Raw genomic sequence first — 25,785 nt, 5'->3', positions numbered from 1 at the left:
GGAGGTAGAATAACCATGGAACTTGCCCCAAAGGAGCTTTCAGTCCAGTCAGAAAGATGGCATTTATGCATCTGTTTATTTGTGTCATGTCGATTGAGCGTACATGAATGGACTGTGTCATTCCCATGGCTAACCCTATGGCAGACATTGGTAATCAATCCCAGCACTCTTTCCACCTGATCCTCAATTACTGTGTTAACCAGTTGGCTGTAGAAGAATTATTCCCCCTCCTGAGCTTGGTCTTGGTCTGCTTTAACGGCAGAGATTGTGTCTTTTTTGCCATAATATCCTGAACACCTACCACAGAACCCAGTACCCAATACTCATTTTATTCATTGAACTAAAACTTACTTACTTAGAGCTATTCATTCTTATTGTATGTGAAATGCTCAGTATTAAATCAACAATGATCCTCAGGTTACTTTGAACCTGTGTGTGTATGTGTGTGTGTGTGTATGTGTATTTTTGGCAGATATAGACATATATATCTGCAAAATTTAACAATCTGAATAGTAAAGTCAGTTGTTTTACTGAATTTGTGTAGCTCCTCAAGGCTAACAGGGTGGACTTATTTAAGTTTAAAGAGCGAAGTGTGTATGGTTTCTGGAGAGTGACTTAATGTATATGTGATCTTGTTGAATAGGCGTGAGGTTCATGTCACAATGTCACGGAGATTTTATTAACAGCTAATAGCTTTGTGAAGTTGGAGAACATTTCCAGGGCTGGGTAGGAAGAGGGAGGAAGTTATTTTAATCACTTGCGTAAGCCATTTATAGTCCTGTCATCTTCTCTGTCATAAAGATTATCACTTAATTATAAGATAACATGATACGCTGTTTAGATATCAGAGATAGAAATGCACAGGCCGGGATCAAAGTGGAAATCAATTCTCAAAAGGTCTGGGTACTAATTAATAAAACTGGTACAGCTGTGTATCAGCCCAGCTTGGGTCGGGGTGTCTATTTTAAAAGCGTTAGATGAGCTGAGATGTCTGGCTTCCAGGTTAGAGAAGATGGCCACCTTTAAATCCGGAAAGGATAGCTCCGGCAAGTGGGAGATTGCACGAGCAGAGATCAGTTCTGGCCATGCCGGATCTCACCATGCAGGCCCACAAAGTGCCAGGATGTTTTGCTAGCAAGCAGTAGGGCATCGAGGGGTCCTTTGCATTGCCCGCCTGCACTGTTCTTGAGTTGTGCAAGAAAATGGCAGATTCGGTAAATTGAAAAAAGGCTGCTAGTTATGGAAGCATGTGTCTCTCTGGAGGTGAGTGTTAGCTTGCAAAGGAGGGAACTTGTAAGCAAGTGGATGCATAGAAGTGTGATAAGAGGATAGATTCCAGTTCTCCCTGACAGATAAAGTGGGCTGAGTGTGGCCACATCTGAAGAAGGGTGGGAGGAAATTTCTGACCACTCACACTGAAGTTCCTTTTATCAGGGACATTGTTGAGGTAAACCCAGCAACACTGCTGGGTTTGACAGGGTGTGCTCTAGACTGGGTTGACCCTGGCCTGAATCAAGTTCTGCTGCTTCATACTTACAAGAGCTTTATGTCTTGGAGCTTCAAGGATTGTTGTTGTTGTTGTTGTTGTTGACAAAATGGGTATCATAATTGTACCAGCCTTAGAGGTGTAGTTTCTGTCGAGCTTGGCAAATTATATACACCCAATAAATGGTAGCTGCTTAGTATAATTTTTGCTGTAATGGTTTTCATTTTTAGAATCCAGCAAGGGCAAGAAATTACTTTTTGTGTTTACTGCTTCATTTCCCAACTCCAAGTGTGAGTACAGGGCTTGCAGTGGACTCTAAACCCGAACAGAGGGCACACTTAGATAAGGATGAGCTCAGGAGAGAGTCTTCCAGAGGGCCCAGTTAGAGAGCTGTGGCTGAGGTGTAGGGGGAACCACAGGGGACCTAAGGGGAGCAGCAGTGGAGTTCTCATGACTCAAGCCCGAAGAGATGAGGGGAAGGAGTGATCCTGCCACATAGTGAGACAGAGAATTGACAGGAGTGGGCTGCCTGGGAGGAACAGTGGAGCCCGGTGAGTGGGGACTTGACCTCCCCTTCATCTCTCTGTCTGATGTCCTGCTAGAACTCACTGGACAATTTATAGGGGAAGCCCGAAGGCAAGAGGCCCCAGCAGGATATTCGATGCAGTTAAGCCTTCTGGGGCAGAGAAGAGGGCAAGAAGTGGGGGAATGGATCTAAGCCCACCTATCACAGTATCTCACACATAGTAAGCTCTCAGTAAAAATGTGTTGAATGAGTAACATCTTGTAGATAGTTGGAATCAACTCTTTTTCTTCAAGCCACTGTTTTCTCAGCACCTCCATTGTGCTAAGTGCTATAAAGCATGGAACAGTGGAGAAGGCCCAACTGTAGCCCTCTCAGTATCCATAATTCTCTCCTTTTCAAAGTACTTTATATGTATATTTTTTCATTAACTTGTACCATCTCCCTCTAAGGTAGGATTTATTATCCTCATTTTATAGAGAAGGAGGCCTGAGTGTTGAGAGGTTAACAGACATGTCCAAAGTCAGATAGAGAGTGGAATGGACATCCGAACCCTGGCTGCTGGGACCCTCACAATGGTACTATGACCTTTTGAGGTCAGAGTCTTGGAGGGGCTACTGGATATCTGCAGAGAATGGACTGTTGATCTGATTCAGCATGCTTTTTCTTTTTTCACCTAATAGTTGAATGAATTCAGTATATACAGTTGTAGATTGTTCTAGCTCTGTCTCTCCTGTCTTCGCCATATCCTCTGGGAACTTACTAAAATGCAGAATTTGGGGGATCTCCACCAGGGCTAATGGATCAGGTTGGACCCAAAGTCCTCAGAGGATGGGGCTAGCCAGCCTGGCAGTGGACCCTGCTTTCCTGAATCACTGATGTAACTCAAACCCCTTATTTTACAAATGAAGAAAATGAAGTCTGGAGAGTCAGAGTGACTAGTTCAGTGGCCCAAGGCTAGTTGATGTCAAACACGGGTTTTCATGTTGGCAATAAGTAAAATCAACAGCAAATAAGAGTAATACTCATTAAAGTATGTACCCTAAGAATGGGTGCATAAAGCCTATTTGGCTTATGTGCTCTTTTATAGGTGTGCGTCTGACAGCTAAATGTGAATTAGATGGCACTTTGATCAGAGAGGATGCAGCCTATCAACAGCTAGTGATTTAATGCATGTAACAAAGTGAAATGCTGCTCCCCGACATCCAGATCATTTTCAAAGACAGGATAATGGAGCTGCCTAGCCGTCGGTTTCTGCAGATGAGTGTAGGCTGAGTCATAAGAATAGGAACCCAAAGGTGTGGAAGGGCACAGTCACCAGTCAAAACAGAAGATTCCACTTTTGTTTGTAAAGTAGACATTTTATTAATGCATCTGATTCCAGAGCAGATACTGGCTACCTTAAAAATAAGCCTTAAATGACAGGATGAACACTGGGACTACTGTAGACCTGTGGTCTCTAAACTGGTCTTGTGTCTCTAGGAGGGAGATAAATCGTTAAAGAAAAAAATATGCAATGCATTTCTCTTGATAGATTGGGAACTTGGACACAGTTCAGTGGTTGATAGGAGCATACTCAACGTAGCAAATGTTTCTAAGTGTCTCTCATTCCAGGGCGGATCACTCACTGAAGTATAGTGATAGATTATGAATTCTTTTAACAGCACTTGTGACAGTCTAATCCATGGAACTTTAAATGGGAACTGGCATTCTTGCATGATTATGGAGATGAAGTTGACAAAGGAGGATTTCTTAGGTAGCTGCTGGTGAAGTTACAACATTGACGAGAGTTCCTGTACTGATCATTTGAACGTCTATTTTAACAGACTCTATCTGCATTGGTATTAGAATTCAGTAATTCTTTATTCTTTCAGTGTAGCCAACAATATTTTCTATAATTTGTTCCATGAATCTGAGTATTTGTTTTTGTTTTGTTTTTGAGAAAGGGTTTTGCACATCCTCTTGCCAAGCCTGTGTTTAGTGAGTTTATTTGGTCTCTTATGGAGAAATAATTTAAAGCCTGTTATTAAGACAATGGCTTTGACTTTAGAATGAGTTAACGTCTTTAAGGATAGTTTTCAGCAAATGAGCCAGCCACATGTTAAATCAAATTTAACATCTATTATGAAACACTGAATCATACTTTATATCTCAGTAATGATAACAAATGATCGCTTACCTCATGGTATTCTCATTTGTACTACTTCTCATCCATCTTGCTAATATTGCAAAGATTTATTAAATGAACAAGTACCCAACTATAACTGTTCATATTAATAGTGTCTTTTTCCACTTTCTCTTGCTGCCTTCCGTTTGCATGCTTGCTTAAGCCCACTTTAATGTAGGTTTTAAAAGTAATAGTTTTTCTTATTCTGAAATGATAATTAACAGAAAACTAGTAAGTTAGCAGTAAAATTATTTCAATCAAACTCCAATTACCCCAGCCTATTACGCGGCAGAGAATTTGCCATGCTGCGCCATTGGAAGCGAAGATCTCTTTTCACTAGAATAAAACAGTCGATTTTAAAACTCTGGGAACATTTCAGATCCCTTATGACTTAAAATTGCTACTTGTGCAGTAAAAGTTTAAATCACTTGAGTAAATTTGTAATTTAATCTTTAAAGTTTAACTAACATTTATTCTTCCTTTCTAAGTGCTTTCTGTTGGTGTAGATTGTGAAGAGTTGCCGCTATCTTTCCATAAAACGTTACTGTGGGGCCTTTAACTCACTAGCTTCCAAACCAAGAGCTTGCTCTAGGCTCACCCACCATATTGTCACTTCTCCCAGGCTCTGAATATCAGTCACGACTTCTAGTTTGTGTCCTACATTGAATGTTTTCAGGTAAGGCTGCTTTTTCCTATAAAATGCTCTTTTAGATGTTTAAACTTCTCCTGTGGTCTTGTTACCAGGCTCTTTCTGCCTCACCCCTAGATTTCTCCCCCAGCCTCTTGGTTGAATTCCAAAACATTTGGTTTTTTTTCAATCCATCCTGCATTCCTGGTGAAACTAGTCTTACTCAGTGTTCATGATTCCTTGCCTTCTTTCCTGAACTCAGATGTGCCTTGAAGGCAGGGATTCAACACAAACTTGTTTGGTATTTCCCAGAATTCCTGCTTTGCATCAGATAACACATATCACCTAATTTTATCTAATGAGGTGTTTGTGAGCAAAATTTCTTTGTAATTGGTAAACATCACACATGTATAATGTATTATCTTTATTGAAATAATAATAATAAAGTGAACATTTCCTAAGTTGCTTCTGTGGGTTGGAAGTTTTATATCTGTTTACCTCCATTTCTTTCTTTCTTTCTTTCTTTCTTTTTTTTTTTTTGGCCTTGGGGGAGGTAATTAGGTTTGTTTATTTTTAGAGGAGGTACTGCAGATTGAATCCAGGACCTTGTGCATGCTAAGCAAGCACTCCACTGCTTGAGCTATACCCTCCCCACTATTTACCTCTACTTCTTGGACCACCCCATCAGGGGGAAATTATTCCTGCTTAGGATGAATGCTTCTTTGAAATTAGTAAAATGTAATTGAAATTCATTTGCATCCCTGTAACATCTCTTTTATTATCTCTATGTGTTAAATTATTATTTTTTTAAGCTGCAGGAGTTTTTTTGAACATTTTTTTGCATTTCTGTCTTTTTTCCTCTCAGAACTTAAGGCCCTTTAGGTGCTTTGTTTTCTATGTCTAATAATACCTAGAAAAGCAACTTACGCTTAGCAAGCATGATAAATGATTCTTGGTTTGAGTAAATAGTAAAATAAGACCAAATCTTTAAAATATATATATATATATATTTTTTTTTTTTTTGACTGACTATAGATACAGAAATATGATCAGACTTGAGAAGAACTATGAATAGAGGCTCAGGATTTGGGAGGCAAGTTCAATTTTGGGGGAGTCTTTTGTGAGATGTTTCATAGACTTAGAACCATAGAGATTCAGTTGCAGAGGACAGAGAAAGGGGTGTAACTCCCAAGGTCACATGCATTTCATTGTTGCAGGGTTGGGGCTCAGCAGTGGGATTGTGGCTTCAGATGGGAGGGCTGGGGTGCAGCAGTAATGTGTTCTTCTATCAGGAGAGGTGTAACCCAGGTGAATTGGAGCCATGAAAGATACTCTTATTCACACTACTGAATTTGTCTCTCGGCAGGGACAGGGATGGGTTCCCATGGAGAGTGAGATGGCAGGCTGTCAAGTCAGGGCCTCACTGATGTTTTGTCCTTTTCCCTGTGTCACCTTGTCTCAATCTCCTGATCTGTAAAGTGGAGATAAAGCTTACCCACAGGAATGTTGTGGGAATTTAGTAAAAATGCAGTTAAATCACTTAGAATAGTGCTAGGTAGAGCTCAAAGACTCAAACTGCTGTTATTTTTATAATTATAACATATTAATATAATATATTATAGTTGTATTAGTGAGTATGTGTACTTCACATTAATTTATTTCATTTAGCAGCATTAATATGTAACATATAATTACTATTCCTAATAACGGTGAACATTGGCCTTTGCCTTCTTAGTGATGTGATTGCTAAGGCTAATGAACCATTATAGGGGTGGTTTAAATTGCTCATTTTCAATTGGTTCAATGCAATGAAGACATGATCAATGGGTAAAAACAGTACTGCAAATCACAGAAAAAAAGTTTGAAGTTTTTTTTTAATATCCTTTGGGGATTTCTGGAGGTACGGTAGATGAGGAAACCCTTAAGAATCTCCTAAGATTTTAGAAAGAAAGCCTTTGAAAATGCTATGTCAAAGAGAAGGTGACTTCATTTAAAACCTATCACTAAACTTAAATGCAAATCCAGGCAAAATCTGAGAGCTGCTATGTGAAGACTGATATATTGTAAAGCTTGTTCAGTGCTATGTAAACAAATGGTAAAAATCATCTATTTGAGACATAATTAAGGCAAGAAGAATTGATAAGCTCAGGCATTGAGCAGTAGGTTGTCACCACCACCTGCTTCCTAGATGCTACAGAAGGGAGAGTAAATACCTGTATTGAAATTAGATAGTTACCAAAGCTTGGCATAATGCTGAAGATGATACTGCATTTTCTCCAATAAGCTTTTCAAATACTTCCTTATAAAAAGCATTTAGAATATTTCCCATTTGATCCACAATTAGGCTTACATTCTCAACCCGATAGTAAATTTTTATAATCCAGTCCATGCTGCTGTCATATTCTTAATCAAATAGGAAATTGCTTCCCTGGGTTTGGCCAAGATTGAGAGGGAAGATTGTGCATTATCAGCATCATATTATCTAAAACGCTGCCATTCATGGTAGAACCTAATAAAAACCCGCGGATGCCTAGCATGGGACTAAGAATTTCAATTCAATGAAGTTTTCCTTATAATATCCTTGACCTGTGGTCCCTTGGCTTTAGCAGGTGTTAGAGCTTTGTTCAAGATTGTGTGTTTCCTAAAAACCTACTATGTGCAGTTTACTGTGCTGAGCTCTGTGAAGGAAACTAAATTAAGACCTGGCTTCTGCTGCCAAGAAGCTAATCGTCTATTTGGATAGAGAGACGGCACCACGTGGCACGGCTTTGGGCTGTTATAAGCTGGTGGTTCTGTGCTGTGAGAATGCTGCGGTGGCAGAAATTTATTTTGATGGGAAGACAGAAAAAGTTTGATGGACAATGTGACTTTTGAGCCAGACCTTGAAAGTTTCAACTAATAAAAATGTGGCAAAAGGGCTGTAAGTTCTAGAAATAGTAATTGGACTGATTAACCATGGAAGAAGCAACTGACATCTATGAGACTGGAACAGAAGGATCCTACATGGATCTAGAGGATCCTAAATGCCATTTTGGGTGCTTTGGACCTGATTACGAAGATCCAAGGGAACCATTGGAGGTTTTAGAAAAGGAAGTAACAGGATCAAATACGGTTTCATGAGAGTATACCTTCTCTGTGTGGTGGATTAGATTGGTGCTACAGTAGGGGGAATAGTTGATGTAGAAAATCTGGGAATGAGAGAAAAGGCTGAAAAGATAGAAATGGAGTCATCAGGACTCAATGAGTACTTTGATGCTTTGGTAGGAGGGGCAGGTGTGTGCCAAAAGTGTATTTCCAGGTTTCTAGACGAGATGAGTCTCGATTTCCTTAACTGAGACATTGACAATAAGCTATACAGACAGAAAGAATTCATACAAAGCCTTATTTCAGAGAAATGATACGTGTGTATAACACATACATACACATCCATATCACAGTTTCTTGATTCTCTAGTGCTGTTGGTTGTAAGAATAGCACTGATCTTGTAATATTTTGGAAAAAGGAAATGCCACCATATTAAACACATAAGTCAATCGTAAGGTGCAACTCCATTTACTTACATTAAAAACGTAAAAATCAACACCTAAAAATTTAGGAAATATGGCAATGACCCTTCAGTTATTAATACCTACTAACTTACAGTTTATTGGACAGTCAAATAATTGTAGCAAGTATATACTTTAAATTATTAGAATTTATTTCTTACCTCTTTTTATATACTGACTCTCTGTGACCTTGGAAAAGTCACTTCACCTCTTGGGGGTGGGGGGCCCCAAAGATTCTGAAGCACATCGAAAGAAAAGCACCACGGAAGCCCTTGATGTTACCGTATCTCTGTCATGTCATTCACCCCTGAGCACATCCCATCATTCAGATTAAAATGAGTGATCATCAAATATTACCTGTATTTGAATTTTAAAACATTGAGAAAAATCTAAAGAAGTGATCAAACCTAGCTGCACATCCACATTCACTATGAAGTATGTTAACAGACATAAAAAATTAATAGTCTGGGTCTCCTCTTCACCTCTTGAATCAGGATTTTTGGAGAACAGATTTCAGAATCCCATCTTCTTAATAAGCACCACAAATGATTCTGATACACAGAGTTGATACCCAGGGTGCCTGGGCAGCCTTACGTGGATGCTGAAGGATCGGCATAATGACCCTACAGTTGGTGGCCTTTTTGAACAGCCTGAATGTCGTGTAAGGGGCAGGGGAGTTTTTTCTGGTCACTAATGGTAACTACGATGCTGCCTCTTGCCCACTGTTATCATCTACCTTTGCAGCCAACTTTTTAAATGGAATCCGCTTGTGTTAATTCTCTGAGCATATATGTGTCTGGGTACTCACCATCGGTGAATTGTTGGTTCTTCGTCATTTGCTTTGTTACAAGTTTAATAAAAAGGGGGCACAAGTTAGGCATAATTCACAATTTTCCCAATTAACCATAGCGTGCTCCTGAATTCTTAAGAACATAAAAAATCTAATTATCTAGGTGATAAACAGTGTCTTTTTTTTTTTTTCAGGTAGGAAGTAATGGACTTTGGATCTGTCTAGATTTAATGCTGACATTATAGGACAGAAATCCTAATCATTGAAGCTGCAGTAAAAATTTTAAAATGTTAAAACCTTCTTTCTCATACAAAATTATATTCTAAATTTAAAATGGGAAAAGGCAATTTGAGCTTGAACTTCTATACTCTCTTTCTGGAAATTTACCCCATTCCATTACCTCTTCTACTGTTTACCCAACTTCTTACTCACTAAATACAGATGTCTGAAATGTCTTTGGCCCCTAGGGCTCCCAGACCTGTAAAGAAATAATCTTTCCCTTCTGGACCTCAAAACCAACTACTGGAAATCTTATCATCCATTTAGTCCAATGCATATTAAAATTGAGCAATTAATTATCTCTAGTTCTAATCCAGTAAGCATGTGCAATGAACACCTGGGATTCAGTTCATCTTTCTGCTGACTTTCTAATTTAAGGTTTGGGACATAGTGGATCTCCCTAGAAGATATATTTAACAAGGATTATTTTCTGTATTTAAATCTTCTTTTTTTTTTTTTTTAAACCCATGCTGCATCTTGTGCAGTATTTTCCTAACACTTTTCAGTTGTAACTTTTTTCCTGGAAAGAGATTGCCAGCAATAAGTAACTCTGGGGGGAAAAAAGGGTAAATTTAGTTGTATCGCTAAATTTTTTGATTTTCTAATAACAGGTAGTATGTCACAAGCACCTGTAACAGAAAATGACTTATCAAAGAAATAGAGACACAGTCTTTTGCCACATGCTGTGATTTTGGTTGCCCTGCCCTCTCATCTTGGTTAAACTCCCCTACCTGCTTGCCTGATACTTGAAGTTACTTTAAGATTGGGTAAACCTTTGATTTCACTGCTAGAAAATAAGTAGACTAAGTATATAATTATAAACACCAAGGAAGGGTTCATTTGAGAGCCCTAATTCACACAGTGTTGTAATGAATGAGAGGGCTCTCTCCTTAATAGCAATAATAATTTGAGATGGTCTGTAAAAAGTGGGTTGTCTCACTCCTATAGAAACAGTGGCTGAAGGAGGCTGAGGAAGGTGGGAACTACATAACTGATGGAGAAGCAAGAAAACACACTGAAGCTGGGCGTTATTATTTTTACTTGAGGCTGAGGTTCTAGTCCAAATGTTGATGCTCCCTGTTGAAAACACCTTCTCCCACTGTTCCACCAGATGGAGGCTCCAGCCTTTTCACATAAAGCTTATATGTCACCTCCTCTGAGAAGCCTTCCTGGCTTTCAACTACAATATCGGTTCCCAAGCCTTTATGCTTCCATTTCTACTTTACTTACATTGTAAACTTTGTACTAACATGTGCTTCTTTTCCTAGAGTATTCCGTAATGTCAGGAGCTATTTTTATGTCTACTATTACATTTTCTCTGTCACAATTCCTCAGCATAATACAATGGCCTACCATAAAATTAACAGAATAAATGTATCTAGAGAGTGAATATTTACAAATTATTGAAACTATTTTCTAAATATAGCTTCACTTTATTAAATAATATTTGAAAAATACAGAAAAATAAGAAAAAAACAAGTCTACATTAATTCTACTTTTAAGACATAACCATTATTAAGTCAGGAGAATCTCCTCCCATTGCTCTTTTCTGTTTATAGCCAAATGCAAATAAGCATCTTTGGGGTCTTTTGTATATTTGTAAAATTTTATATTTGCACATATATACTTGCACATTTCATTTTAAATTTTTTTACACTTAGCTATGTCAACTTTTTTATGTTATGAAGTATTCTTTGAAAATCTGATTTCTTAGTGTCTTTTAAATATTAGCCATTGCGTATCAATTTAATTAACTGTCTCTTTTTAAAATAGTTTTGTTATTGTTATAGATAAAACTGACAAATGTCTTACTAGTGATCTTTGTCTGGATCTCTGATAATTACACCGGCATAAATTTTTGGAGGCTATGAATAAATATTTTGATATATATGCCAATTTGCCCTGAATAGTATTGTATACTTATGCCTTCCTCCGTATAGCTTCTTCCCATCTGAATATTTTTATTGAAAACAAAATTCTTTGCCTATTTCCTGGTAAAAAATGCTATTTCACTGTTTAAAACTATGGTTAATTGAATATAGTGAATTTGAATATATTTTTCATATTGTAGTTATCCATTTATATTTCTTATTTGGTGAATTCTTCATGGCTTTAATTCAGTTTTCTAATGACGTGTTTGCATTTTATTGATTTGTAATAGCTTCTCTTCTAAAGATATTAGCTGTAAGTCTGTAATACATTTTTCAGATACATTTTTCCCATATGATTTTTTCGCTTCATTTTGTTTGTAATGGTTTTGGGGAACTGAAAGTTTTAATTTTCTGTAGTGATAAGTATCATTTTTTTTCTTTGTCATTTAACTCTAATGTCTTTATACTTAAAAAGTCTATTTCCATCCAGATATGTTGTCTCATTTTTCTTCTAATTATCTAATGGCTCCATTTTCTGCCCTTATTTCACTAGTAAATGTGTGACTTGTTTTAGTATTTGACAGGAGGAAGAGACGTAACTGTTTATGTCCTATAAACAGTTAACCAGTGTTTCTGCCATTGTTTGTTGCGATCTGTTCTTCCCTAGGATTTTTTTACTGCCACCTTTATCAGATGGTGACCTTTGTTTACGCTCTGATCTCTTTCTGGCTTTTCTCTTTTGTCCATTGACCTAAATATCCTTAAATCAGTATGCTTTCAGCTATTACAGTTTCATAATGTATTTATTGTTATTGAAGTATAGTTGATTTAAAGTTTATATATATATATATATATATGCTTTTTAAGATTTTTTCCATTATAGGTTATTACTAGATATTGAATATAGTTTCCTGTGCTGTACAGTATTTTAAAGAAGTTTTTTGTTTTTTGTTTTTTAAAGAAGTTCAGCCCACAAGTATAAGATTTCTAATGTTCTCATTTAGTTTTGGAGTAAGTACCATTGATACGTGTTACTGTTACCAAGTCCAAGCTTGTACAATAGGCCAGTAAATTGAGAAACAAGGTGACGGGGCAAGGAATTGCAACTTTATTCAAAAAGCCAGCCAGTGGAGAAGATGGTGGACTAGTGTCCCAAAGAACTATTTTACTTGAGTTAGAATTTACATTTCTTGTATCCTAAAAAAGAGGAGGGGGTGGCTAACTGTTGCAAACTTCTCAATGTAAGAATCTTTTGTTTTGGGAACTGTCCATGTATAAACCTCCAACAAGACAACTGTTACTTTCTCATCTGCAACTTTTTTTCTCTATGTGAATGGAAAAGTGGTAAAGATCAGAATACCGGTAAAGATCAGAGGCCTTAAGAATGGGCTATCACATATATTTCAGGCTGTAGGCAACATTCTTTTACAAAGGTGCAGAGCAGCATGACTGAGCAAGGCAACAGAGCACAAAATTTAGAGATAAAGGAACAGATCCAATATGGAGTCAGGTTTGTTCTTCTATGTGACGTTAGTGTATGTGCTTAATCACCTGTCTGCAAGAACAGGGGGAAGAGTTTGTCAATTAAATAGGAGGGTAGTAGGCCATTTGAGATCAGGATACTGTTGGTTATTTGTTCTAAAACTGGTTTAGTGTCAGGACTATGTAAGAAACAGAAAACCTGTGTTCCAAGGACGACCCTCTTGACCTTTCTGTTCCCAGGGTCCCCTCTTGTGAATTGGCAGGGTGGGGCCAACTTCCCAGAATGATGATACACAGGAACACAGCTACCAAAGGCAGAAATAGGATATGACCCTGTAAGCCTGGCTCCGAAGTACACCTTCTTTAATCACTACACCACTAACAGTAGTGTCCATCTAGGAATCCATGGATTCTTTTCAGAAGACCCTCTGACCTCCCGTAATCATTTCTCTGAGTCCACTTGTACTAGTGAGAAAGCAGCAGAAATGTTACACAAAGCTGGAAGGACTGTAGTGATTGCTTCGTTCATCTTTGTGTTGCAGGGCAGAACTCTGCAAGATGATCGGATGAGTTGGAAGATTGTAACCTACTCTGCCTCTCTCTGCCCTTAGAGATTCACACTGCATGTTTGTACGTTACGTGCTCAGAAAAGTCCTGATGTTGAGGCCAGCATTTTCCAAATCTTTCTGACCACAGACTTGTATCATCATTCTGAGGAGGTGGCCCCACCCCATCGGTTCACAAGAGGGGACCCTGCGAACAGAAAGGGCGAGAAGGTTGCCCCTGGGACACAGGTTTTCTGTTTCCCGTATAGTCCTGACATTGGACCAATTGTGGCCTATTTGAGTTGTGTGAATCATTATGTGTATGATCAAAGCCTTGAAAACGAGTCCTTTAACATTCCTAGTAGTTTTTCAAGAAGCATCTATCAAAGCAGTCAGCTTAACATGCCACTTTGGGCAATTATTATCTTATTAAAAGAAAGGCAGGGGGAGAAGAGTAAATATGTCATTGGTTTACTTCTGGCCGCTCCTGGGGGTTAGCTGCCTGCTGAGAGCTCAAGCTTCATCTCCAGCCTATAAAAAAGAGCTTCGCCTACAGAAAGGTCAGATTTGTGCAAACAGAAGCAGGCTAGCTGAGAACAGGCTTCCAGAAGGTCCCTTGAGTTCCATTTTCACCTTTTCTTCGTGCTCAGTCTCAGTACTGTAGGATATTTATTTATACACAGGCCATTTTCTGCAGCATTTAAGAAAACCATTAACCACTTGCTCATGTTATTCTCATAATTTATATCTGGCCCCTTCTCTGTTCTGCTTTGCCAGACCTGCTGGGATTTGCAGGCTTTTGGAACAGGAACACTGAGAGATGCAATCCTTCCGGTTATTTGATCCAGGAAATATCTTGTTTATTCTCTCTTTAGGAATAAGCCAGAGACAGTTTTTTTATTTTGCTTTATTTTATTCCCTAAGGACTCATGTGTAGAGTCAAAATGGAGAATCATTTCGCTTTTGAAGCTGTATTTTATGGCGCTTAATACCCTCTGAGAGGCATGAAATGACTTGACATGCGCCAAGACAGACTTTGCTGATGAATTCCTTGTGTGAATGATGTTAACTAAAGAACTGATATTTCTTTCTGGGCCCTTCTGCTGAACTTGGAAAATCACTCCCATTTGAATACCTGCGGTAGGAGAGAAGGAACATCCTGGCTGAAACAGCATTTCTGTGTTGTCCTTTTAGTCTCTCTCTCTTCCTCCCCTCCCTCTCTTCTATTGCATCTACAGCACGGTTAACAATGTGTGAGGCTCTTCTAGTTCACAAGCTTTCCGCTGGCGCCGTGGGGGCCAGCTCTGATTACCTATAGGGGAGAACTGCTGGGTTGACAGTGAGAACTCATGAATCTGTGAGTGGCTGAGAGCCAAAACTTAGAAAAAAGAAGGAACTAAGGCAGGTTTGAGGACCAGGAAATGAGAAGCACAACACATTTTAGGGAAATCAGTCAGACCAGGAGGCCTATGTGTCACAGGCCCTTGCAAGGAAGAGGGAAAGGTCCAGCTGTAGTGGGAGATGGACACTGTATCCAACCGAGAGTCCACACAGTAAGAATTCCAGCAAAACAGGACAGGGGCAAATACTGGATAGGCAGAAAATAAAAACCAAGCAAATACACCCAAATTACTTAATTGTGTTTTGGCTTAACTGGCTGAGAACCAGCTTTTTAGCTAACTCTGAACTAGGTTTAAGGAGCTCTGAAACAGTTACCCCTGCAAGTACAGAATCTTAAATTGTATCTAAATCTCTTGTCTGTCTCCTTAGTGCAGAGGGGCTCCCTCAAACAACTCAAATAAAAATGTAATACTTTATAATGGAAATAACCACAAAGTATACTCACTGAATTACCCTTCAGCTAATTGTAGGGGAATGACACACACAGTAAAAATCAAGCAAGGCCAGTCTCCAAATCCATAAAACTGAATTAAGATTAAACTGACCAGCCTGTTCAAGTAATCAGACTAGTGTATACATAAAGATGAAACATCAGAGAAATTTTTAAAGAGCTTTTGTCTACTCTAAATGCCCTTTCAAAACTTTCCCGGAATAGTGTATGTGCGCGTTTTAATTAAATGATTGAAATTGAAGTGTCTCATCACATAGATAATGCCTTTTCAGAGCAAACTGAGTGTGTTCACAGAGGGAAAAACCTTTCTGGTATTTATAAAAGATTGTATTGAAAATTATCTGCATTTGTAAAGTCTCTTTTAATCTCTTTATTGGTAGGTTCTTCTGATAACCTACCTATTTTTTTTTATCTTTGAGAAAACCTATCTGTAACACGATAGTTGACTGTGAAATTCTATCTGTGTTACATGCTCGGATATGTAGATTGATTCAACCACCACAACAGAATGCTTCGTGTAAAGACAAAAAAAAGCATTAAGACTTTTTAAAGGTCAACATTTGTTTAATCACATAAGCCTTTTCCTAGGAAAATATTGGCCAGGTTTATTTTCAAATGCATGTAAAATATCAGATTTTTTTTTAAAAAGAATTTATTCACCTATTATAGAGCCAATGTGAATGATTGCTCATCTTTCTTAGTCACATTTAGACATAAATATAGGAGAAGCCTATATTCTAAAACAGTTCCATTTCCTTATATACAGAGCAATTTTCATTAAGAAGTTTTACATTTCTAAAGGATTCCAAATTAAAAAGGATAAAATATAATTTTATGTAATGTAGCTATATAGAGGCCCTGTCTAGGTGGAGCTGGATTCTGCCTTCACAGTTTTTAATTGCCTGAGTGCTGGATGTCTTCTGCCCTGCACTAGCCTCACTCCTAGAAATGAGAGACCAGTGGGGCAGGTACCACATGCAGCCTTTGGGAAAACAGACAGGATTATAACTCATCTCTACTGAGTTATACCATTGCCCTTGGCTGGGCATCTGAAATTCTTTGGGTTTGATTTAGAATTCTTTTCTCTAAGAATTCATCCCTTGCCACTATTATCACTACCCTTTTGCTCTTTTCCTCTTCTAACATAATGGTAGGAGTTTTTAGAGTGAAAATAAAATCCTTCAAGATGGGCTTTCAACTGAAAAAAAAAAATCCACATTTATCTTCTTATAAATTTGGAGTTGAAAATTTGGGTGTGAAAGCTGCCGCATCTCACATTTCTGTCTCGCTAGCATATTTAATCATACATGGCAGATCAGAGGAAGTTAGCTCAGGGTAAAGCTAATTAAGAGTTGTTTCTTTACTGGTTCCATTAGCTGAGTAGAAAGCACAGCTTTGGAGTTTCATATTCTTCTAGATTTCTACTCTGATCACTAAAGCAGGCATCAATCAAAGGTCAGGTGAGGTCTGGTCTTCTGCATTTCAAATGTAAGTCCCAGCAAAGTAGAGACATCACAAATATCTTAATCCTAAGAAATAAGAGTATTTCTCTCTTCGTGATTTGCCAGGTATTCTGTTCCATATTGGGACAGAGCACAAAAGCTGTTTCACTGTATGCAGGATTATTGAGAGATTGCGTGTATGTGTGCGCACGCACTCCTGTGTGCATTTATTTCTCAGTGCTGTACGTGAGCAAAGAAATCTTACTATTTAAAATAAAGTCACAGTCAGCTTTAAGGTAGGATAGGCAGCTTAAACTCTGAACCAGTGTTTGCTTGGCACGTTGTTACATTAAGCCTTTTCCTGGAGAGTTTTGTACCCAAACAACCTCCTCATTGTTGGTTGGAGAAACAGAATGAGTGGTCTTAATTAAAAAGTGTGATGCTTTACTGTACAATTGTGAAGTGCAGGGAGCAGTCACCCAGCCAGATGTTGAAGCACACAAATTAGGCTTAATTGTGCTCTTTTCTTGTTGGATTTTCATTTTATTTTAAAATACATTAAGACAGTAAGAGCTTCAAGAGGGGAATTAAACAACCCTCTTTGATCTTGGATTTAGCTGACTGTAGCTGGTGGAGTTTGAAAGAAATGTCATTCTCCTTTCTGAAAAGGAGGTTCTTCTGTTCCCCCTGGCAACTAAGTTCAATGATTCTCGGTTACTTGAGTGGCTAAATTTGGATTCAGTTTTGGTGAGGTAGATGGTTTCTGTGGTTTTCATTATGGTTAATAAAATGTGGTCTGGCATAAAAGGAAGTCTAAAAAGGCCTCAGTTTCTCTTTCTGATCTCATATTCTCAAAGGTCGTTAATTGAATTTTGCCTGATTTCAGTGTTGCTTTTATCGCAAGTTCTCACCCTTCACTTTCCAGTGATTGTTCTTTGTGTGTCATCATGGATTACATTGTATTTGTCAGTGAAAAAGATACATCCGCTCCCTCTCTCTCTTTCTCTCTTTTCTAGAAGCCAATTGATTATAAACAATAGAGTTTAACTCATGCTCCCTCCAAGGCTCTCACATTGTGTGTTCAGGTCATTCTTTCGCTCCTCTTGGTACAAAGTTGTTTATAGTCATTTGAAATGATTACGGTCATCTCAAAGATAGTTACACTCAAGGCACTGAATAAGGACCCTGAACGCCAACCCCATTTCTTTTTTTTTTTTTTTCAACATTTTTTTATTGATTTATAATCATTTTACAATGTTGTGTCAAATTCCAGTGTTCAGCACAATTTTTCAGTCATTCATGGACATATATACACACTCATTGTCACATTTTTTTCTCTGTGAGTTATCATAACATTTTGTGTATATTTCCCTGTGCTATACAGTGTAATCTTGTTTATCTATTCTACAGTTTTGAAATCCCAGTCTATCCCTTCCCACCCTCCACCCCCCTGGTAACCACAAGTCTGTATTCTCTGTCCACGAGCAACCCCATTTCTTTATGTCAAGTAGGTTCTCATGCAGAGTTGGCATTTCAGGAACACTAGTCGGTTGATGATGGCTTGGCAAGGTGACTTTCTCAAGGCGACAGCAGCCACTTAGTGGTGAAAACTAAATGGAAAGCTATCTTTGGTCACATTGTTTAGTCTGTAGCATGCTGGTTTGGTGACAGTCTTTTTTTTTTTTTTCTTCTTTCAAAATGAGTTCTCAATTTTGTGTTGTGGCATGATTATAAAAGAGTCTACCTTTCTCACTCCCAGCAAAACCATTTAGGAATCAAGGGATGGAAATTTGAAACAGAAATGTAAGCACTTATCTGATAAAAGGCCCATTATGCACGGGCAATGCTTTCTGTCTGCCTCAAAAGCATCTGCAAGGAGGGGGACCAGATATGGCTTGTAACTCTGAAAATGATCTGCTTTTTAGAAGTGATAGCACTGTGGTCCTGCCAGACATCCTTAAAATTGGTTTAACTTAATATGCAATTGAAGTGCAAATGAAAACGTATTACTGGGTGTGTGTGTGGGGGGTGCAAATATATGCAATGTATTTATCAGGCAAAATAAATTTCTCACTAAAGGAACAAAGCCATCTCCCTTCATATGACAGCTGGAGGAGAGAGCTACCCAGAAAGGAGAAAGTGGAAAAAGGATGATCAGAATCACACCAAGAGGTGTGCTATAAGCTACCTTTTTTTTTTCTTTTTTTAAGAAAAAGCATAAACTTCCTAATTTTCATGCTACAGTGGTGAATAATATTAGCTGTTCCTTGTGCTCAGAAAGAAAGAATTGGGGAATTGTTTGACTTTTGACAGTTCCTCAGAGTGCCTTCTCAAATGTATGAGCAATTAAATGCATCCTTACCTATAACTGTGATTTTATCTAATAGAAGATTCATGTACTTTAGTATGTAGGTGTTACTTCTCTTTATTTAAAAAGAAATTATTCTGCACATCCTTTTCATTTTATTCTCCTGTGAATTTTATAATGATCTTGGTGACAATGGTCTTTATGAAACTCTGAATGGAAATGAAAGGAAGCTCTGCAGAGGGAGTGTTATTGACATCGGTGACCTTTATTGCTGAGAAATGCTTTATTACACATAAAGATGAAGGTTGTTTTTAAAATCTTACTCATCTAGTGTTGATTTTCCAAAATAGCTCAATGGGCGTGTCAGGAACTTTGGATTTGAAGACACTTAAACTTTGTGTCTTCGTGAGGCGTTTTGGAATGTAAGCGTATGTGCCCACAGACCTGGAGGCTCTCCTAGAAACAGAAGGAAAGTCTCAGAGTCTTTTGGGTGAAGTGTCTCCTAGTGTTGAAGTGAAAGTAGAAAGTGCCTGCGCATTCGTTGTGTCGCCTTCCCCTGGGCTCCCCTGTGTCTCATCTGGAGTCCCTCCGTCTCTCACACACCCACAACACTGGGGACTTTTCACAAGGTGGTCTACTGTGCAGTGTAGTTACTGAAGCCAGCTTGGCTGCTCCCCTTATTGGAAACCCTCCACCTTATCCTCCACTGAGCCTAGTGACTGAGATACGGAGGGTGCTCAGTAAACGATAGGTAAGCTGAACTCACTCATGTGTTTAACATTTATTGAACACCTGCGGCATGCCAGATACTGTGTTGGAGTTAAAGGTGTGATTTAGCCTTAGTTCATACACTTTTAGGACTCACCCCATGAAAGGCAGATATTTTAACAGAGTCTTGCTGCATTTAACTTTACCTTGACAGTCAAAGATTTCTTTGAAATCCTCGAGGAAGTAACAGTTAAGCTGGGCCTTGAGCAGGCCAGGACTTGAGTTGGGTAGGGAGAAAGTTGTCCTAGCCAAAGGCAAGAGCTAGTGTAAAACTGCAGCGACAAGAAGAAACAGTGACGTGTTCATGCCATAGCAAGGGACTCAGTGTGTCACGTGTCACTGATGAGGCTGGAAGGAGTGGCAAGGGCCCAGATAACGGCAGATCTTATAACGTGAGGGGGCTTGGGTTCCTTTGTTTATTCATGCCACAGACCTTCTTTGCATATATGTGACGTGTTCCAGGTCAGTAGGTGATACAGTATCCAACAAGACTAACGAGGTCCTTGTCCTCATGAAACTTACATTGCAGTAGGGAAAACTGAAAATAAATTAAGTAAACTTATAAAGAAGATCATTGGAAACAGTATTAAAAAATCCCTGGAAGAAAAAAAATATATATATATAAAGTGATTTAAAAAATGGCAGAAGTGGAGTGGGGGACAGCAGAGGTACTTGGAGAAAAGGTAGTGAGAGAGGATGTTCTGAGGAGGTGATGCTTGGCTGGAGTCTCAGGGAGGAGCAGGAGCCAGCCGTGGGGAGATGAGAGAGGGGGTCTCCAGGCCTGTGGAGCAGCAAGTCCTCAGCAGTGAGAGGAGGCCAGCCAGCGTAGAGTCCAGGAGGTGTCAGGGCAGGTGGCCCAAGGTGGACACAGCTGTTTGGACATGTACCACGTAATATCAGACAAGCCCTCACAGGCCAGCTTGAGTACTGTCGCTGCAGTGGGAAGCCACTGAAGCAGAGGTGGGAATAACCTGACTGACATTTGTTTAAGGCTCTCTGGTTGCTGTGGGGAGAATGGATGAGTGGGGCAAGAGGGGCCGCTGGGAGGCCCGTTAGGAGAGGATTTCACAGTCCTCTCCAGGTAAGAGGTGATGGTGGTTTGCACTGGGGTGGTGGAATTTGCGACAGAAAGAAGTGGGGCAATTTCAAACCATAGTTTACAAGTAAAACCAAAGAAATGTGAACTGTGAATATCTTTAGTCTGCAGAATCAGGACCTTAGCTCTAGATGGCTTTATATGTAACTATTCTTTTGTAGAGAGCAGAAGTGGATCTTTAATATCACTCACACGATAATAGGAGAATAAAATAAAGTGAAACAAAGACATGCTGGTCTTTAGTTTGATCTGATTGCTCTAGCAAGCCTCTACCTTTTAGTTTCAGGGGTAAAGGAAGAAGTCATGACTTTACAATTAATAAGAAGGGAATGAATTCATTCTCATGTCCAGGTGACTGCCGTCCTCACACTCTCTACTCCAGGACCGAACGTTCGCAGTAATTTGTGATGTTTCTGATGCAAGACCATAGAGGAGACTCCGTGGAATAATGGAGTTTGAATAACTCAAGGTCATGGAGTAAGTAAGGCAAAGAAAGCCCCCCTAAATATGCCTGCAGGAGGAAACAACTTAAGATTGAAAAAAAAAAACAAAACAGTTTTTATAAATAACGCAATCCTGGACTTGTCCAAATGCCAAAAGGAAATGGTTTTGTTTGCACCTTGGCACCAGTAAAGAATTTTACAGTTTCAGACAATCACAGAGTTTTATAACAGCACTTCTTGGCTGGAAAAGGTTTTTTGGTTCTGCCCCGAGCCTGGTGAGAACACACTGTCCGGATGGCCCCAACAGGTCAAGGTCAGGGCGGTGCTCTCGGCAGACAAAGGGGACTCTGGGCTGCTACTGTTAGAAACTTTGATTCTTGACAGCTGTTTGAGCGGAGATCTTCAGCAAACGCAACGGTCACTAGTAAAGCACTGTGGTGTGTGAAGCACTGTGGGAGGTGCTCATTCAAGAAAGAGAACTTGAGCGTCTGCTGTGTTTCAGGCAGTGTGAGTGCTCTGCGTGTAGATCAGCCGGAGTCCCTGCTTCCTCCAGGCTCACGCTCTCCTTGGTTAGAGGAGGTGGTGCATATACCAATGTGTAAAGTGAGTCTGGCAAGAAATTACCAGGGCAGAGCTAAGAGTGTGCAGAGGAAGGAATGGTAACGCGCCACTGAAGCATTCAGAGAGGGCTCCAAGGAGTGGGAACAAAGGCCAGTATTACAGCCTTGGAGGGACTGTTGGAGGCACAGGGAGCTATGGGCTAACAGCTCACTCTCAAGTCCTCCTGCTTTGGTCTGAATCCCAGAGGAGTGATGGTGGGACCTTTACCTTCCAGGATCTCACCTGTGAAATGAGGATTAGTGTACCTCCCTCCTGGGGTGGTTGTGAGAATGTTGTATGATCCACTCTTAAAGCATTTTCTGGGACCTACAAGCTATTATTATTTTTACTGTTGGAGCCCAACTGCTGCCTGATCTCATCTTAACGTGTTGTTGTCTTACCCTTCCCCTTGGACACCGGCAGTGATAGACGCTCTCCCCCTCCTAGGCTGTCCCATTATATTTGTGAGTCATCTCAAATGTCAAAAGGTCTTAATTGGCAGATTAAATTACTAGGAAGGTGAGGAAGGGAAGGCCTTTCGGTAGGAAGACCTGAATGAGAAAACACTAGTAGAAGTAAGTGTGGGGCGTGTTCTGGCAACAGCACATGATCTCATTTGGCTGGAGGATTTGGTTTTGGGTCACAGTGATAGAGGAGGTGAGAAGGGCAGATGCAGAGGGACTGGAGAGGCCTTGAGTGCCAGGCTCACCAGACAAATCCAAACAGTCTACTCCATCTCGGGACTAGCCTTTCCGTATTAGAGGTCAGGACAAGGGTCAGATCAGATGAGATAACAAGTGGTGAGCTAACAGAATGTTTACTCGAGGCAACCCTAGAAAACTGGAGAGAGATAGATGTCCAGTGAACACAGCATACCTGAGAGGGAAGGTGTGCCCTCTCTCCACTGGTACCCTGGGCTCTTGAGCAAATTCGTCTCATTCTGTTCAGACCCATTCTGAAGGTTAAGGAGCAAAATCCCCCTTTTTACCATTGCATATAAGTTTGGATTGGAGGTGGGTCTTCCAGACCATTGGATGGATGTTGGGTTATCTAGAGGGGATGAGCCAGTCCAGGTTGAGGCTGGTAACAAGACTGAGGTTTGGAGGCACGGGCCAGTAGAAATCCTCACTTGAGATTGAAGTAAGCTTGCACCTGGCCACCTGGTCCTCTAGATTGGGATGCTAACTCTTTAAAGACTCTTGCTCTTCCTTTCCTTTTATTTCCTAGAGATGTACCCTCTTGTGTGGTCCTGCCCCTTCCCCAGCCTGATGCTGGTCCCAGTCTCCAGGACCTCGAACCATTGCTCTGTAAACACGCTGTGAAACTTTGGGCTCCATATTTAGCCAGCAGTTAATTCCTTTGAGTCTGTGTATCTGCTTTAGTTGGAACTGGGGAGAAGGGAGGGAAACACACAAAAATAAAACAGAAACCTGCCACCAGAATGTCTGGGACCAAAAAGACAAACAGGAAACAGGCCAACAGATGACCCCTTCAAGGTATACGTGTAAACCCATTCGGTCTTTCTGGCTCCCTTCCTCCTGAAGCTGGCTGCCCTGGACGTGGTGCGAAGAGTTGTGGGGAGCCCGTTCTGAGAAACGGGGGCCCTGGGACTTAATCCTGGCTGTCAGTGACCCAGTGATATTCAGGACTAAGTCACTCACCTTCTCTGGGACTGGATTTCTCAACTTTAAAATGAGGTGGCTGCATCAGATTAGACCAGTTTGGATGGTCCTTTGCAGAGCTAACAGGCTATGGTTTTGCCTCTCTCAGTCCCTGAGAGATTTGATTAATCTGATTTTTCAACAAGCCTACGTGGCTGATTATCTAGAAAAACATCTGTATTGAAATAGCTGAGAATTGGATTTAGTCCTTTCAGCCCGAGCTTTCCCTCTTATGTGCTTGGCTGCCTGGTAAACAAATAGCCTTTCTCCTGAGCAAGTCCCATTTGTGATACTACAGTTTCCTAATCAGAAGAGGAGGAATATGCATCTAAAAGAATTTCTTGAGCTTTTATTCACTGTTTGCTTGGTGTGGTGTTATATTTAGCCACATTTTTAAGCTCTCCAATTTCCTTTGAAATGCACATGGGAGGGAAATGAGAAAAGCAATTGGAAAACAATAGAAAAGGCATTCAGAACACATAGAGAAAGGCTTGGTGAAACCTACAAATGTTTGGGAAATACTTCAGGACTTTCTATAAAGCCTTAAACACACCACCTGTTTCTCCCATTTGGGGCGTAAATGGGATGTATGCACTGCTTTCAAAGCTATCAAGGGCTATAGAAGTATTGCCTCCAAGTGAATAAATGTACAAAATGCACCGTCTCTTACTGTTAGCGCATCCCGCTTCAGACCTTTTTGAAGATAAGGCTCTATCTCAGCTTTTTACTTCCTGCTTTATAATTGCCCAGCTAAGCTAATGAAGCCCATTTGGTGTTGTGAACATTCAAAAGCACTCATCTGCATAAAAGCCTCTGCCCCTTCATTATGTAAAGCAGATATTAAAAAAAATAATTCCCTGCCTCTAACTGGGATCAAGACTCCAAGACTGAACCCTGAAATCTCAGCTCGTTCAGAGTTGTCCTTTTATGCTCATAATCATTTGCTAAACTTGAAACGCTGTGGCGCTTCCTTCCGAGGTGTCATCTTTCTGTCTTTTTCTCCACCTCGCCTGCAAATGACGGTAGAGTCCCCGAGGCACCCAGCGAACACCCTGTTTGCTTGGTGACATGACTCCTCCAAGTTAGGAATCGCATTGTAGGGAAATAGGACGTGGGTTTGGCACTCATTCCCCTTTCACAGGTGTCTTACTACATTTTGACAGGTGTCTGACGTGAGATGTTGTCAGAACTGGGGTTTAACCTTGGGATGCCACCTTCGATTAGGGCGTCTCTGGATAGGAAACTACAAAATAGATCTGAGAACTCGATGCCTCAGTATTATTCTATTTAATTTCATTTTTGTACCAGATGTATTGCCTGTATGGGCATTTTTATTTTTTTCAGGTGCTACGAAAATAGGTGCTGGTTGTGTTGTGTCACTAGAACTGTGACTTTGATGAGTTGCTCTTGTTGAGGGAGTCAGATGAAGCAGTGCTGTCATCCTAAAATATATTCAGCGGAAGGCAAACCTGCTATTGTTCTGATACCTTCGCACTTAATGGGGTCTTAATTTATCATAAATGTCTAGACTGCTAATAGCAATGAAAGTCGTTAGAAATCATTCTGCACATAGACGAGATAGACCAAAATAAATGATTCAGAACTTGAGACGGGGAAAAGGCTGTGAGTGGGTAGATTCCCTTAGAAACTGTGCGCTGGGGAAATTCAGACATTTGCAGACACTGTATCCTGCCCCCCACCCCCCTCTCCAAATGTTATTTGTTAATTTTGGTTTTCTGATTTTTTGAAATTTTTTGGTGAAGAGCACCTGTATTCATCTCTGCATAGCAAGGAAGTATGACTCTCATACCTTATATGTACACTGTTTATACAAATGAGAGAAACTCATTTGTCCTTGTGGTAGTTGGAGATGGACAGGTTTTTTAAAAAAGAAGTGGATTTGAAGGATGGATTCCTGTAGTAGCAGAATACAGACTATCCCCTCTTCTCCCCAAAGATGTCCAGGTCCTAATCCCAAGAAACCATGGATAAATGTCCTTACATGGTAACGGGGAATTGAGGTTACAGATGACATTTCAGGTTGCTAAGTAACTGACCTTAAAATGGGGAGATGATCCTGGACTATCCCAGCAGGGCTGATGTAATCACAGAAGTCCTTGAAGTGGAAGAGGGAGGGAGAAGAAGAGGTCACAGTGATGCCATGTGAAAAGGACTTGACCAACCATTGCTGGCTTTGAAGGCGGTGGAAGGGGCCATGAGCTAAGGAATGTAGGCAGCCTCTAGAAGCTAGGAAGATGCCTTCAGAAAGGATTCCAGTTCTGTCCACACCTTAATTTTA

At 40.0% G+C, this 25,785-nt stretch overlaps 1 protein-coding gene across 8 annotated transcripts in view; it reads left to right on the top strand.

The window, feature by feature from the left end:
- The window catches only part of FHIT (fragile histidine triad diadenosine triphosphatase), a 1,244,593-nt gene that overhangs the window by 911,233 nt on the left and 307,575 nt on the right, over nt 1-25,785 (top strand). The gene's annotated exons all lie outside the window — the stretch shown is intronic.

The sequence above is a fragment of the Vicugna pacos genome, chromosome 17 (genome assembly GCF_048564905.1).
Source record: "Vicugna pacos chromosome 17, VicPac4, whole genome shotgun sequence".
In the NCBI taxonomy this organism is placed as follows: Eukaryota; Metazoa; Chordata; class Mammalia; order Artiodactyla; family Camelidae; genus Vicugna; species Vicugna pacos.
The sequence above is the reverse complement of the archived record's forward strand: the minus strand, read 5'-3'. Positions and strand labels throughout refer to the sequence as shown.